At 41.4% G+C, this 16,004-nt stretch overlaps 1 protein-coding gene across 2 annotated transcripts in view; it reads right to left on the reverse strand.

Moving 5' to 3' along the window:
* Positions 1 to 16,004, reverse strand: part of RASAL2 (RAS protein activator like 2) — a 1,712,944-nt gene that overhangs the window by 1,226,598 nt on the left and 470,342 nt on the right. The window lies entirely within an intron of this gene.

Genomic DNA, 16,004 nt, shown 5'->3' on the forward strand with positions numbered 1-16,004 from the left:
GTTAACAAATGGAAAACAAGATAAAACCGGACACTATAACCATCAGCACTTCTGACATGCTTTTGTACAGAACATTTTAATGTATGATGCCTTTAATCAAATGACTATTTTATTGCCTGATGGGATTCAGAACTTTTCTTATGTCTAAAATGTCAAGACTGGGGATTTGGTTTAGTACTAGATTTCCTGAGGGACTTTCTTCACATATAAAACAATTCACTACTGGCTATGACAGCAGATGTTGGCACGGTAAAGTTCCAGGGTAAAAATTAAGTTGGAGCAATTCCATTTCCTTGAAATGACAAAAATAAAAAAGTGCCATTATATTGTAAAATACTGTTTTTGTTATAGCAGTAATTTTCTTTTATAGAACAATTGCCAACATGACACATTAAACTTTAAAATAACTTTAAATCAAGGGAAGTGAGTCCCCCCCCCCAAGAATACTAGGAATGTGTGCCCACATTATTTCTGAGAGTATGACACCCCTGCCACAAGCACTGATGTCCGATCTTCTGGGGTTTAGGAGTCTTAAGAAATCTACAGTGACAGTCTTCCATATGACCTTCATGCCTAGGGTCACCATGTCATATGACCTTCATGCCTAGGGTCACCATGTCATATGACCTTCATGCCTAGGGTCACCATGTACCTTGAATACATTTAGTCTCTTTCCTACATACAAGGACTAGGGTCCACTGTAAGTGAAGCCATAACATGGCAGCAGATGAGCTTCTCGAAAAAAGGTCATCACCATTAGTTATTCTGCCTTCTGAGCATCATATTACATTGGAAGATAAAGAACCTGGGGAAATTCAATTAATTTACCTTTGACTGAGGAAGATGGATGACAAATTTTAAAGTGAATCAAAAGAAAATAATTTTACCAAAAACAAATGGCAGCACTGCAGGCACTGAGAGGGGAGAAAACAACGCCCCCAGCTACCTTACCTTTCTGAGAATGGGAGAGGGTGCTTCCCTTGTATGCCCCCAGCTACCTTACCTTTCTGAGAATGGGAGAGGGTGCTTCCCTTGTACGCCCCCAGCTACCTTACCTTTCTGAGAATGGGAGAGGGTGCTTCCCTTGTACGCCCCCAGCTACCTTACCTTTCTAAGAATGGGAGAGGGTGCCCCCAGCTACCTTACCTTTCTGAGAATGGGAGAGGGTGCTTCCCTTGTACGCCCCCAGCTACCTTACCTTTCTAAGAATGGGAGAGGGTGCTTCCCTTGTATGCCCCCAGCTACCTTACCTTTCTGAGAATGGGACCCCCAGCTACCTTACCTTTCTGAGAATGGGAGAGGGTGCTTCCCTTATGCCCCAGCTACCTTACCTTTCTAGGAATGGGAGAGGGTGCTTCCCTTGTACGCCTCCAGCTACCTTACCTTTCTAGGAATGGGAGAGGGTGCTTCCCTTGTACGCCTCCAGCTACCTTACCTTTCTAGGAATGGGAGAGGGTGCTTCCCTTGTACGCCCCCAGCTACCTTACCTTTCTGAGAATGGGAGAGGGTGCTTCCCTTGTACGCCCCCAGCTACCTTACCTTTCTGAGAATGGGAGAGGGTGCTTCCCTTGTACGCCCCCAGCTACCTTACCTTTCTAGGAATGGGAGAGGGTGCTTCCCTTGTATGCCCCCAGCTACCTTACCTTTCTAGGAATGGGAGAGGGTGCTTCCCTTGTATGCCCCCAGCTACCTTACCTTTCTAGGAATGGGAGAGGGTGCTTTCCTTGTACGCTCCCAGCTACCTTACCTTTCTGAGAATGGCAGAGGGTGCTTCCCTTGTACGCCCCCAGCTACCTTACCTTTCTAGGAATGGGAGAGGGTGCTTCCCTTGTACGCCTCCAGCTACCTTACCTTTCTAGGAATGGGAGAGGGTGCTTCCCTTATGCCCCAGCTACCTTACCTTTCTAGGAATGGGAGAGGGTGCTTCCCTTGTACGCTCCCAGCTACCTTACCTTTCTGAGAATGGGAGAGGGTGCTTCCCTTGTACGCCTCCAGCTACCTTACCTTTCTGAGAATGGGAGAGGGTGCTTCCCTTATGCGCCCCAGCTACCTTACCTTTCTAAGAATGGGAGAGGGTGCTTCCCTTGTACGCCCCCAGCTACCTTACCTTTCTGAGAATGGGAGAGGGTGCTTCCCTTGTACGCTGCCAGCTACCTTACCTTTCTAAGAATGGGAGAGGGTGCTTCCCTTGTACGCCCCCAGCTACCTTACCTTTCTGAGAATGGGAGAGGGTGCTTCCTTACGCGCCCCAGCTACCTTACCATTCTAAGAATGGGAGAGGGTGCTTCCCTTGTATGCCCCCAGCTACCTTACCTTTCTGAGAAAGGGAGAGGGTGCTTCCCTTGTACGCCCCCAGCTACCTTACCTTTCTGAGAATGGGAGAGGGTGCTTCCCTTGTACGCTGCCAGCTACCTTACCTTTCTAAGAATGGGAGAGGGTGCTTCCCTTGTACGCCCCCAGCTACCTTACCTTTCTGAGAATGGGACCCCCAGCTACCTTACCTTTCTGAGAATGGGACCCCAGCTACCTTACCTTTCTGAGAATGGGAGAGGGTGCTTCCCGTGTACGCCCCCAGCTACCTTACCTTTCTAGGAATGGGAGAGGGTGCTTCCCTTGTACGCCCCCAGCTACCTTACCTTTCTAGGAATGGGAGAGGGTGCTTCCCTTGTATGCCCCCAGCTACCTTACCTTTCTAGGAATGGGAGAGGGTGCTTCCCTTGTACGCCCCCAGCTACCTTACCTTTCTGAGAATGGGAGAGGGTGCTTCCCTTGTACGTCCCCAGCTACCTTACCTTTCTGAGAATGGGAGAGGGTGCTTCCCTTGTATGCCCCCAGCTACCTTACCTTTCTAGGAATGGGAGAGGGTGCTTTCCTTGTACGCTCCCAGCTACCTTACCTTTCTGAGAATGGGAGAGGGTGCTTCCCTTGTACGCCCCCAGGTACTTTACCTTTCTAGGAATGGGAGAGGGTGCTTCCCTTGTACGCCTCCAGCTACCTTACCTTTCTAGGAATGGGAGAGGGTGCTTCACTTGTACGCTCCCAGCTACCTTACCTTTCTAGGAATGGGAGAGGGTGCTTCCCTTGTACGCCCCCTGCTACCTTACCTTTCTAAGAATGGGAGAGGGTGCTTCCCTTGTAAGTCTCCAGCTACCTTACCTTTCTAAGAATGGGAGAGGGTGCTTCCCTTGTACGCCCCCAACTACCTTACCTTTCTGAGAATGGGAGAGGGTGCTTCCCTTGTACACCCCCAGCTACCTTATTTTTCCAAGAATGGGAGAGCGTGCTTCCCTTGTACACCCCCAGCTACCTTACCTTTCTGAGAATGGGAGAGGGTGCTTCCCTTGTACACCTCCAGCTACCTTACCTTTCTAAGAATGGGAGAGGGTGCTTCCCTTGTACGCCCCCAGCTACCTTACCTTTCTGAGAATGGGAGAGGGTGCTTCCCTTGTACGCCCCCAGCTACCTTACCTTTCTGAGAATGGGAGAGGGTGCTTCCCTTGTACGCCTTCAGCTACTTTACCTTTCTGAGAATGGGAGAGGGTGCTTCCCTTGTACACCTCCAGCTACCTTACCTTTCTGAGAATGGGAGAGGGTGCTTTCCTTGTACACCTGCTTCAGGGGTACTGCTTAAGACATTTGCTGGAAACATCTGTTACATAATGACCATGCACTGAACCAGAACTAGTCTGAAACATCTGAACAACACAAGTGTATATTATTTCTGATATGGGCTGATAATACTGAAAAGCTCTGTTGGGTTAATTCTTTCATAGATTTTAAGATCAAAAAACAAGGCAGACTACAGACTAAAAGGTTCATATCTACCATAAAAATCAGCAGTTATAAGCTAGATCCATGGCTCACGAGGATGAGGCCCTGAGTATGGTTCACACACACTGGTTCAAATACCAGTACATGTACTGGAAAAGCTGGCCGTAGAGAGATGTGGAATATCAGGCAACACTGGGCACCCTTGGGGTGGGATGTGGCAAAGTCCTGTCACAAGAGCACCTCATTCTCTGGAAGGGTCTGATATACACTCACTACGCACAGAAGTACTGTATAAACCAAGCCAAGGACTAAACAGGCCAAACGTAGTGATCCCCTCCTTCCCTCTTTAATCTTCATATTACTTAATGAGATAAAAATACACATGCTGCAGGCTCTCATCTAAAGACACAAGAATCACAACCAAAACGTATAAACTGGGAGCCTTTATACGAAATATCACAAGTGCTAATGACCCAGGAAAAGCCTTAAGTGGAAACTAAATGCATTTACTAAAATGTTATTTAAATAAATATCAAATGGTGACATAATTACCTAATCATCCAATCTTTCTAAACAAATTCACTTCCTGATTTAACCCTTTAGGTTTTGAAGTCACAAACTTGAGTATATAAAGACTCTCCCCTCTATAATGGATTTGTTTCTTTAAAAATCTTCTCTGCCATGCCAACTTCACCTGAAGGACAAGCATTAAAATGTACTGAAACTGAATTAGCCTTCTTAAAATCGCACAGATCCTTAACCCACTCCTGCGGTCTAATTCTAAACTTGGCTCTGTATTGCAATTCCAAGACTCAAGTGCAAACCCATGGAACTATGGGAAAAAAGATGTGAACATACAGGAAAACAGAGAACATCAAACACTGCTATTCTTCTTTAAAGTTGGATTTTTGAGGGAGGCTTACACCCCCCCCAAAAGTAGGGTGCAAGTCTCTCTACACTCCCCATACTTATAGCTATAACAATATACATATAATAATTATATATATATAAATATATGGTATATACATATACCAATTCTGAGATTGCCATACCTCAGGGAAAAGGGAATATTCTGAGAAACAGCAATCTCAAACTTACTACATGCAAGTATACATTTATGGCCAGTCTCGCTATTCCAGGACTCGCTCTAACGAGTGTCAGAATATCACCCCTAAACCTGTATAATGTTGGCTCAGAAGCCCAAGAGAAACTGCATTTGCCTTTACATTAATAACCAACTGCTTTCATGTACACTATACTGTCTGTATTTGTACAGATAGTATAATGTCCAAATTTAAAAGCACCCCAAAGGACTGATGAATACCCAGGCTAAAATAATCAGAATTTGTCTTAAAATTATTATGAACCAACATATCCACGTTATGTGCTTTTATATAAGGAAAAAGCAGGTTTTCTAGATATAAAAAAAAAAAAAAAAAACATCTTCCTTCTCCTGGATACACTTTTTTGTTATGAAATATATCACATATAAGATAATTGCATTGTCTGCTTCAGGGCTTAATTCCTAACACTTAAAATTATTTGAAACATTTTATACAACTTACCGCTGTTTATTTTCTCCTACAGAATTAGAAAACAAGTTAAATTATTAAAAAAGTATTACAGGAACCAATGCATTTAAATGTCATCTAGGGAAGTTACTCAGGCCAAGGAAGACATACAGAAACAACACACAATGAGGAAATTAAAGCTCTAATTAATTTTTACAGCAAATAAATAAAATGCTGCTTCATAATCATTTTAGTGTTACATAAACATCTACCCCAAGAACACTTTCAGAAAACTACAAAATCACCAAGCTACAAACACTAAAAAATAGGACAGAGGAAATGTTATAAACTAGTAAACTGAGCTGAAACTCTACTGTACTCAAAACTGCAATGCTGGAATGTGTGTGTGAGTGTTTCTTTTACAAGCATATATTTATAAATAGCTCACAGATATTTTTGGACATCTAGAAATACAATCATTTTGGCACAAGTCTGTAGGAGGGACAGAGTTAACATCCTGAGGAAAACAGTGCCAGACACTTTGGTGAATGCTACAAATTAGGATTTGTCCCCACAGGACTTGTATACTTGGCCCCTCCTAAAACATTTATTGCAAATGATATAATGTTTTTATTTGCCGAGACAAGAGGCCTTACCAGATACATTTTTTCCTCCACCCTTTCGATCTCCACAAATATAATCTATCTTTGTTCTGAAATGTTAAGATACAATGCCTTATGCACTGCTATTGTTTGTACATCCGCTGCTACTTGTTGGCTGTTTGTGTGCTTTAGTTTCTTGTCATACACACAGTCCTGACTCCAGTGACCCCCTATTCGGTAAACATCTCCCATCACTCTGTCTCCTTGTATGATTTAAACACACAAACTTGAAATTGAGCAATGGTCCAACATTTTTCAAGTATTCCAGAACAGGAAACAGGAACAAGCAATTCTATTTTACGTACGAGATTGAAGAATCTGGTCAGTATTATGGACAGATAAACTCTCAGCTGAGACATAGGTTTGTTGATGAACCCAACCCATCTTGCCAGGAGACAGTCTGGGTAGGACTTGATTCACTGTCTGATTCCTCCAGGGAAGGGATGGCATTGAGTAAAACATTGACACCCGTGGTGATACAAGAGGTACCCCTTAGGGAAGGGATGGCATTGATTAAAACGCTTACACCTGTGGTGGATACTACAGGTACCTCCTAGCGAAGGGATGGCATTAAGTGCAGCACTGACAGCTGTGGTGGATACTAGAGCTACTCCCAGGGATGGGCGATTCTCTTCTGATAGTGACCAGATGTAGCCCCCTAGTGGAAAGAATGGCATTAAATACAGCCTATACTATCTTGTGATGGTAACCCTAGGGAACGGATGGCAGTAAGTAAAGCACTGACATCTGCAGTGGACACCAGATGTACTTCCTGAATAAGGGTTGTCATTAACTGTAGCACATGTCTTATGATGGTGAGCAGAGGTTGGAATTAAATACACCATCACAACTCTCCCATGATTAAAACCAGAGGTAGAAGCTCGAACCATTTCTGCACCAAGTGAGAGGGGTAAAAGCTTAAGTTTGACATTGCTGGTAAACTTAATTTCACAGTACACCTGCATTTCAAACAAAGAAGAACCTTATCCAAAAAACTGAACGAAAGCAGACCATGACCACCTCTTGTCATACATACCCACTGCCACACCAGAATGAGTGGACACTCCAACAAGAAACTTGCTGAAATAGAAGCCAGCAATAAACACTGATCTCAGTCACAGGCTGGAGAATAAAACCTTGGTTAAGTCACCAAAAATTCACCCCTCAGTAAGCTTACCACAGTATCCATTAAACAAAATGCTATACACCATGAGGTCCTTAGCAGCACAAAGACAAAAAGATGGATTTCTGCTGCATTCAGTGGCCCAAATTGTAAACCATGACAATTAACTCAACAACCATTGAAATGTAAAAAAAAAGAAAGCAGAAGCTGCACACAACACCCCAAAACCTCCACAAACCTAGCAATTAAAGGACCACATTCCAGCAGGAATCCTTGTCAGTTTTTACATCTTCAGTTTTCAGGACAGAAAAGATGGAAAAAGAAACAAGTCTTCCTGTAGCCATGTCCCAAAAATCAAAAGAACTATTTGCAAGTTTGCACACTGGGATGGACAACCGTTAGCATCCTCCCAAACTGTTAAAGAGAAGGTGTGGGCCCTGGTAAAGAAATAAATTACTGTGCAATAGGGAGTCACTTCAGGGTCTCCCTATTGTAAACATATATACATCACTTCTCATATTAGAAAAATAGAAAAGAGTATGTTATGATTAGTATGTTGTTGTTGTCTTTCGGCTTTTCCCAGTTAGGGGTCGCCACAGCGGAACACCGGTCCGCTAATGATTGGCAGTAGATTTTGACGAACGCTGAGGTGCCAGCTCGATGTTCAACCTTCAACAAAGGCACTCCCATTTATGCATGTCTTTCGAACATCCACCCAACCGTGGGGAGGACATTAGTATAAGGGGTAAAAACACCAGAATGTAAAAACAGCAAATCAAGTAAATGCATAAAGATGTCAATACCCTAAGGTCTTCTACAGTGCAACCACTCCAAGCATCATGCTTAGAGGTGGGGGTGAGGGGGACAGGTGTACTGTCTAGTGTTTCCAAGCAATGTGTATTAAGCACCTTTAGGTTAACAGACATAAGCCCTTCCATTTGAACAGTTAACAGTACCCCACCACCAAAATTCATGAGCAGTAAATTCAAACATTTGTCCCTTCTGCTGGCAGATCACTGCCTTCATTTTTACTCTGAGGAATTTATGGTCACTGTTCTGCCTCCATGAGCAAGTATAAATGACATGCAAAAAGAAAAGTTACAAATACACTAGTGGTAGTGGGAAGGGAGTGATGACTGTTCAATCCAATTTACCCATAGTGGTAGTGGGAAGGGAGTGATGATTGTTCCATCCAATTTACCCATAGTGGTCGTGGGGAGATGAGTTGACTGTTCCATCCAATTTACCCATGTGGTAGTGGAGAGGGGGAGTTGATTGTTCCATCCAATTTACCCACAGTGGCAGTAGAGAGGGGGAATTGATTGTTCCATCCAATTTACCCACAGTGGCAGTGGAGAGGGGGAGTGGATTGTTCCATCCAATTTACCCACAGTGGCAGTGGAGAGGGGGAGTTGATTGTTCCATCCAATTTACCCATGTAGTAGTGAAGAAGAGTTCATTCTTCACCTAGTCTACCCATACAAAGCAAATGCAAAATTAAGTGTCCATTACTTCTAAGTCTAATTCAAAAACTACTGTGATCCAGAACTGCCTGTAAAACTAGACATTGGAGTATCACTAACAGTTTTTGGATTGAGAATTAAAGCTTTCTGCTCTCATTCTTCTTAAGCCCTGAAATTCTCTTCTATCCACATGTAATACAGTTTCTTTTTTTGACAAATTTCAAACCCTTAATCTAATCCCTTCAAATCACACAAAAACAAATACATATGCAGTCATATGTTTTCAAAATAACGTCCTGCAAACTGCTGAATAAGAAACGTGACTGGTACTTACTCTGTATATTCTCATAAGTGATAAATGAGCACGCGCATTCTTATTCAACCAGTGCTCAAGGCACACTGCAGATTTCAGATTATAATACCTCTAAACCTGCAAATATTGAAAACAGTCACCAAGGCTCTTGAAAAGTAAGGATAACTAACCAAAAATGTAGACTCCTAATGAATAGAAAACATGCATTCTGAATAGCATGCAACCCCTCGATGGGATATGGCTCAGAAACACACATTTAAAATACTGAAAGTAACAAAATGATGCAAAATACACATCATCATATCTTTATTGCGAAGCCATGGAAGTGCCCTCTTCAAAAGCAGAATCTTCCTGATCAGAATCCTTAACTGATTCAAAAGGGTCAGAAAGGACTTCTGGAAGTGGATCCTGTTTTCTTTTCTCTAGGGAGGATTCAGTTGGGGTTGCCTTCCTCTAACTAGGGAAATGAGGTCCTCAGCCAATCTTACAACATCTTGCTGATAAGCCTGTGAATGAGAGCTGGTAGGCCTAGGCTGGGATTGAGAGGAAACCACTTTCTAAGGAGTAGTTCTCAGTTTAGGCCTGGCAATGTCCTTAGCACAGACACCTGTCTTCATCAGTAGACTGGTTACTACCATAGCTTGGCACCATGCAAACGTATTGTCAGCTGTACTGGAGTTATTGGAAGCAGAGACCTGCAAAGTGGTCTCAAATGATGAACTGAGTCCTAAGGCTTGAGCAGATGTCGAGGGATCCGATGGCATATCGGACTCTGAACTGGTCTCGATAGAGGCCTGCTCCACCACTTTGGTCTTGGAAGGGGGCTGGGAAAGTACCTCACCTTCTTCAGTGATAAGCCTGGGAGAACTGGCCGATGGCAAGCGGGCATTGTCTGAGGCCCTAAGCCTGGAGGGTTTTTAATTCTCCCTTTTCTGCTTGGGAAATTCAGCTCTGGATCGACTGGTGGACACCATAACATGCAGATGACCAGACGATTTTATGTGTCCAGCTAAAATCGCAGCCCTATGTCTAATGGTTCTAATATTAAATCAGGCACAGAAACTACAGTTGGGAACATTGTGATCTGGGCCCAAGCAATTAACACAGAAGAAATGTATGTTTTATGTGGAATCTGTTTACCACAATTGGTTTTCTCTGACATTAGTCTAAAAATGCAGAAATGATTCCCCAATGGGGTAATTCAGTTTCTAAAGTCTTCTCTCAGGTGCAGACCAACTGACACACTGACTGGAAGTCTGCTTCGGGCTCCAATGGCAAGAAAAACCGAGGTTGTGATGTTGGATGACTCCCCTTACACCTAAGCATATGGACAACAGACAGGGAGCCCGCCGGCTGTTGGAGGAGGGAGGTTTTTCTCTGGTAGTCGGGCCAGCAGGAAATCCCACTAGTCAGGTCTGCAACAGTGAAACATGAAGAACATCTATATGTTCTACTAACGTAGTTATCTTTGCTGAGTTTCGAATGCATATGATTATTGTGAAATGAATGGCAAAAACAGACAATCAAAAGGTCAAATAAAACAGCTGCTGTTACCTAGTCAACCTCCTACTGGGTTCCCTACTTCTCAAACTACTCCATCGAGATACCCCATCTCTTTTTGCAATGAATTTCATTGCAGCCAGCCCAACATATGTCCTCAGAAGCCAATCTGTTTGAGAGCCTTCACTCCAAGCCCTTGTCACAAAACAGTGTACAGATAATTGCTTCTCTGTTCTTGCCCTGAACTGTAGCAATCTCTCCTTTACAACCGCACCTACCCCAAAAGTTACCCAATATTCACGTCAGAATTGAAACAGTTCCTGAAAATGCAAATGCCAGGAAACTGGGGACATTCCTTAAATGTAAGTTTCTCCCAGGAGTTAATACCTCCTCACTGTTTCTGATGACCTCCTACCCTGTATCGTTCACACGCACTGGCTTTCCTCCAGACGCAGTAACACCATCCCGTAAAACCCTGTGGATCGTCTAACTATCAGTCTTCCCCATATTTCAGTTTCACTGTTCATCTTTCACGGTTTGTTTCCATTCATGCAAATGTATTTACTCACAAATCTGTTACAAGACGATTCTATTGCTATCCCTTGTTTCTTTTCTTCTCACAACGTGAGTGCACCCTGAGCTGAGCCCACTATTGGTCACTCTGTGATCAGTGTTCAACTCCAGCAACCAAAATGTAAATAAATATCGGTCCATATAGCTGAAAATATTCAAAATATTCTAGTAAACGTCTCAGGAAAGTACACAATGTATTTATATCAGAAATCATCAGCTAAATGCACACAAACACACAAATCATGTAATGTTCGTCACCGCAGGAGTTTACATGTGGGAGGGGAAGCTGATGCATAAACCCAGTAATCCAAAAATCGTTTTCCTAGAGAAATATATATGCACATTTGAATTTCAAAGCAACGACAGATTAGCACACACTATGAGTGTTTAGATACAGTATATTTATATATATATATACATATATATATATATATATATATATATATATATATGCAATATATATATATATATATATGTGTGTATATATTTATTTTACATACCCACATACATACAGACATATATACACACACACGCACATACACGGGAACTGGATTTAACCAAATTGCCCCTTTGGTCAACATCTCTTTTGTTGACAAAATTTAGTCGTCTGCACAGATGGCTGACAGGTGTGCGAGATTGCCCAATTCTCGAGGGAGGGAAATATGCCATTTACCAAGACTGTGCAGTCTTGGAATTAGGGGTGTGGGAGGGGTTGCCCCCCTGCAAAAACACTGTTTTTAAAAGTTTGTTTTACATGCATTGCGATTGTTGCTCGATTCGTGCATAGCAGCATGCAGATGTTTGCAAAGTCAACTTTTTGTGGTCAACCTTGTTATTTGGGTCATTTGTTCTTTTTCAGTAAACCTATATATATATATATATATATATATATATATATATATATATATATAGATATATATATATATATATATATATATATATATATATATAGATATATAGATATATAGATATAGATATATATAGATATATATATATATATATAGATATATATATATATATATATATATATATATATATATATATATATATATATAGATATATAGATATATATATAGATATATATATATATATATATATATATACATGCATACATATATATTATATATGCATGTGTGTGTGTGCGTGCACGCGCACATGAGATGCTTATAGTATCAAAACTTGGAACTCCTGGCATGCAAGTAAAACAGTTTGAATCACAAGATTAAAAAAAAAAATCTATATTTTGCAGGAGGTAGCCCCTTGCCCCCACAACCCCCTGATAATTATATATACCAACTCTGAAATTGCTCTATGGTGGGGAAAGGGCAAATTCCCATATCCCCACTGTTCCATGATCTCATACACAAAAAACAGTGTGTTACACAAAAAACAGTGTGTGTGAGCAGCTGATTTTCAATTCGCTGTACCACTTTTTTCCTTCAGGGCATTGCCATTTCATTGGGTTATACAGAAACTATATTTCTTTCACAGTTTAATTTGCAAAATGATGTCATACAATGTTCACCTCACCCAGTGGAAAAGAGGTATAAGGAAGGGTTCAACAACTTTCATTCACAGACTGCCTTGTGCCCATCAATAACAGCCCCAGTTACTGATTGTGTACACATCACATGTATAGTTGTGATAAAAAACTGACCACTGCAAAGTAATCCAACCTGCTATACACACACGGGTTAAACCTGCAAAGCAAGATCAATGGCAGTTTAACTGTGAGCAACAAATTACATCACAGGGCAGTTCACAGCTCTGCCTCAAGTAAGGTGAAGAGGGAGCTACCCTGTGCACAAGCTGTTCGGGGGGGGGGGGTGATCAACAAGTTCCAGAGGTACATGCGTGTAGTACTGGCATTGCTACATGAAGCCACAAAGATATTGTGGCTTCATAAATAAATGCTGATACTGTATTTGTGGTCACAACAGCAGTGCTGAAATGTTTTCAGTGTATGGTGATTTAAATGTAAACTGTAGCAAGCAGCTTGCTTTGGCATTCATATTAGAATAGAAGACCACTAACTCAGGTGGATGGGACCTCGGTTTAATGACTCATCCAAGGGATTGCACACTGATGAATGCAGCACCCTCTAAAGTTGCACTGTAGTACCAGTAATGGAACATGAATCCAGTTATCTGATGTGGAAACAGAACCCATAGCCTTCTGGTCATCCAACATCAAAGGCAAAGGCACTACCTATTGTGCCACTGACTCTGCATCACACATTTAGAAAACAAAGGGGCAATGAGTACCTGTAGCTGTTCCGTTGTGTTTTGCAAACTGCCCCCGTGCACTTTCCTCTTTTGTGCCGTTTGAAATGCTAAAAAATAACTTGTTTCTAAAGTCTGACATTATATCTTTTATTTCTACAATGGACATCAGTTGCTTTTATACCTCTCAACTGTCCAGTATTTTACTAAAAAATATCAAATTTTTCCTTAAAGTAACAAGCTGGTGTGAAATTCTAAGTAGTCCATTTCAATCACAATTTGTCGACTGCTGTTTGCACTCACTAGCCTTCACAACATCATCTCAGTCCTGTTTCCCCAGTGTCAGAAGTGTTCAGGTCATCAGAGTGGCATCCCATGACTAAGTCAAAAACAGGAGCCCAAGATAGACAAAGTGCTTCTGTCTGAATTAATTTTCATTTTGCTTGTACTTTCATGACTTCTATAGACTATAAGGTTCACTATATGTGCCATTGTTACATTTCTACAAAGCATTTCACATCATGGACCCCAGGCACAAGATTACAGCTGCTCGAACTGAAACTGCTTCTGTCCCACACACTTTCTCAGGCTGAGTTTGCACAAAGCAGGATTTAACTGTTTGAGTGACTGAACCACTTTCTAAAACCATAGCATTCTGGCTCAGCAGTGATTTATTGTGCTGTAGGGTAAATATACTGAGGATACAGAAATGGGAAGCACTTCAACAGCTAGCTGCAGGGCATACTCTGTTACCCACAAATTACTAACAAGCAGGTTATGGTTCTGATGTTCTGCTCTAGGCTGCCTGAACAACCACACAAAATACCCACTTGTTTCCTCTTGCCATTCTGGAAATCTTACTATCCAGAATGCGCTGTCCTTTGAATTAATTTGCCATGCATGGAAGGTCAGTTACGCAGCAAAAATCCTCTTTTTCAAAGAAATGTATAAACTGCGGTTCCAGTTAGGTAGGTACACTTTGCTTTTGCACTTAAAGTGGAGTAAGTCCTTTTGCAGACAACATTCCCCTTCAAACCATCACTGCAAGCTTCTGTCTTCCATAACTTTTACTGCCTAGGGATGGCCGTATTAAGTCCTTTGTAAGTATAGCATCTGTAGTATTAGATTTTGTTTCTCTCTCTAGTACCATCTGTTTCTGCACATACTGTGCTCTTAAAAACTGCCGTTTATGCTACATCTGACAATGTGCACGTATCTTATCACAACATTTCCTGACATCTTGTTAAATCCTGGATTATTATCTCTACTCTACTCAACCTACCCTTCTTCCCTTTGTTATGGCTACTTTGTCTTCTTTCAGACACTGAGATGTAGGGCTGGTCTGGCCCAGCATGGTGTCACAGCCATGCATCTTCAGCAAGACAAACATTTTCTACAAATCTTTCACTATCCTTCTGTGATGTAATTGCCCTAAAACTGTAACTTCGTAAACTGTATTGTACAGAACTTTTGAGTCTTACCCTCCACAGTCCCAAGCACTATGGACTTGTAACTGAATCGTCCAGCCTTCACTCAGAGTTTCGCTTCCTGGACTGCACCTCAGACAAACACCAGCCGTCTGTGTTTCAGGTCATCTTCACCATCACCACCACTAACTGACAGAAAATGCTTCAGTGCAAAATGCAAGTTGGTATTTTAGTTGAGTTTGCATTGTGTTCTCCTGGAATGCAACACTCTCTCCAAACAGCTAATCTGTTATTCTTTCTGTTGCTCCATCTTATGATGCAGAACTTTGGTAAACAAGCTTTGATCGAAGTTCTCTCCTAGCTAACGAATAAGTGATACCTAATTTACCCAACTCCACGGTGCCCAAGTTAGTGGGCCCCTAGACCAAACACTGCTGAATCAGGACAGATTACCATCCATTTCAAGAAAAATGAAAAATAAATTAAGAAATAAAACAGATTTGGACACTAACATCTGTCTGCTTCATGTCTTTAATTACTAGTGGTCACAACTGAATGCAATTTTGTGTACCCTTCTGAAGGTAATGTTAATAGATACTGAACATTATCCCTTTATAATCTAGGTGATTCAGCCTGTTATATATACGTTAAGTTCATTTTCTGATTTTACTTTCTAATCTTCCTCAGTAAATGCTTGTTTACAGTCAGAGTACATAATACTCAATTTTATTTGTTTTTAACATTTCATATGATTCAAATAAACTAAAACTAATGAAAATCACAATATGAAAAATATTTCTTTGTTTTATTAAGAACTTGTCACTTTGAATGAAAAAATAAAAAACTTGCCTTCTGTATCTGTCAGAATACGCAGTGACAGTATTTTTGATTGCTTGATTAGAGGTGCTAATTTGGGAAGCGACTGGTTTGCTACCAGTTTCAACAGACAAGTAGGTACAGTGAAAATGTACCACTAAGTTTTATTGTCTCCCAGCAGCACTGTGTGCAAAACTGTTAGCAGAATTTCAAACAGTACAATATATGTTGCATTTACATCTGTGATTATGGCCCAGATCATGGGTGAAAGAGTGCCTGAAACGGACCAGTTCACTTTCCCAGTTAAAGAAATAAACTACAAGTTCCCCTAGGGCAGGCATATTAACCACAAATCTAACAACTACTCTTGCGATAAAACAGATTTCTTTTTCATGCACTCTATATCACTGTAATATAATAAGACATATATTTATTTATTATTCCAAACAGTATTTCTGTGTAGTCTATTCTTTCATTCCTTGACCCCCCCCATAAAAGGAAACTACTTGGCCCCAGTGGGATTACCCACTTTTCAAATTTGTAGAAGAATAAGGAAATAATTTAAGTAAATACACAGAGTGAAAAGCAATTCTCTAAGCCAATTAAAGGCTTACAAATCTGCA

Source organism: Protopterus annectens, chromosome 10.part0, assembly GCF_019279795.1.
Source record: "Protopterus annectens isolate FY-2018-M chromosome 10.part0, PAN1.0, whole genome shotgun sequence".
NCBI classification, from domain to species: Eukaryota; Metazoa; Chordata; order Ceratodontiformes; family Protopteridae; genus Protopterus; species Protopterus annectens.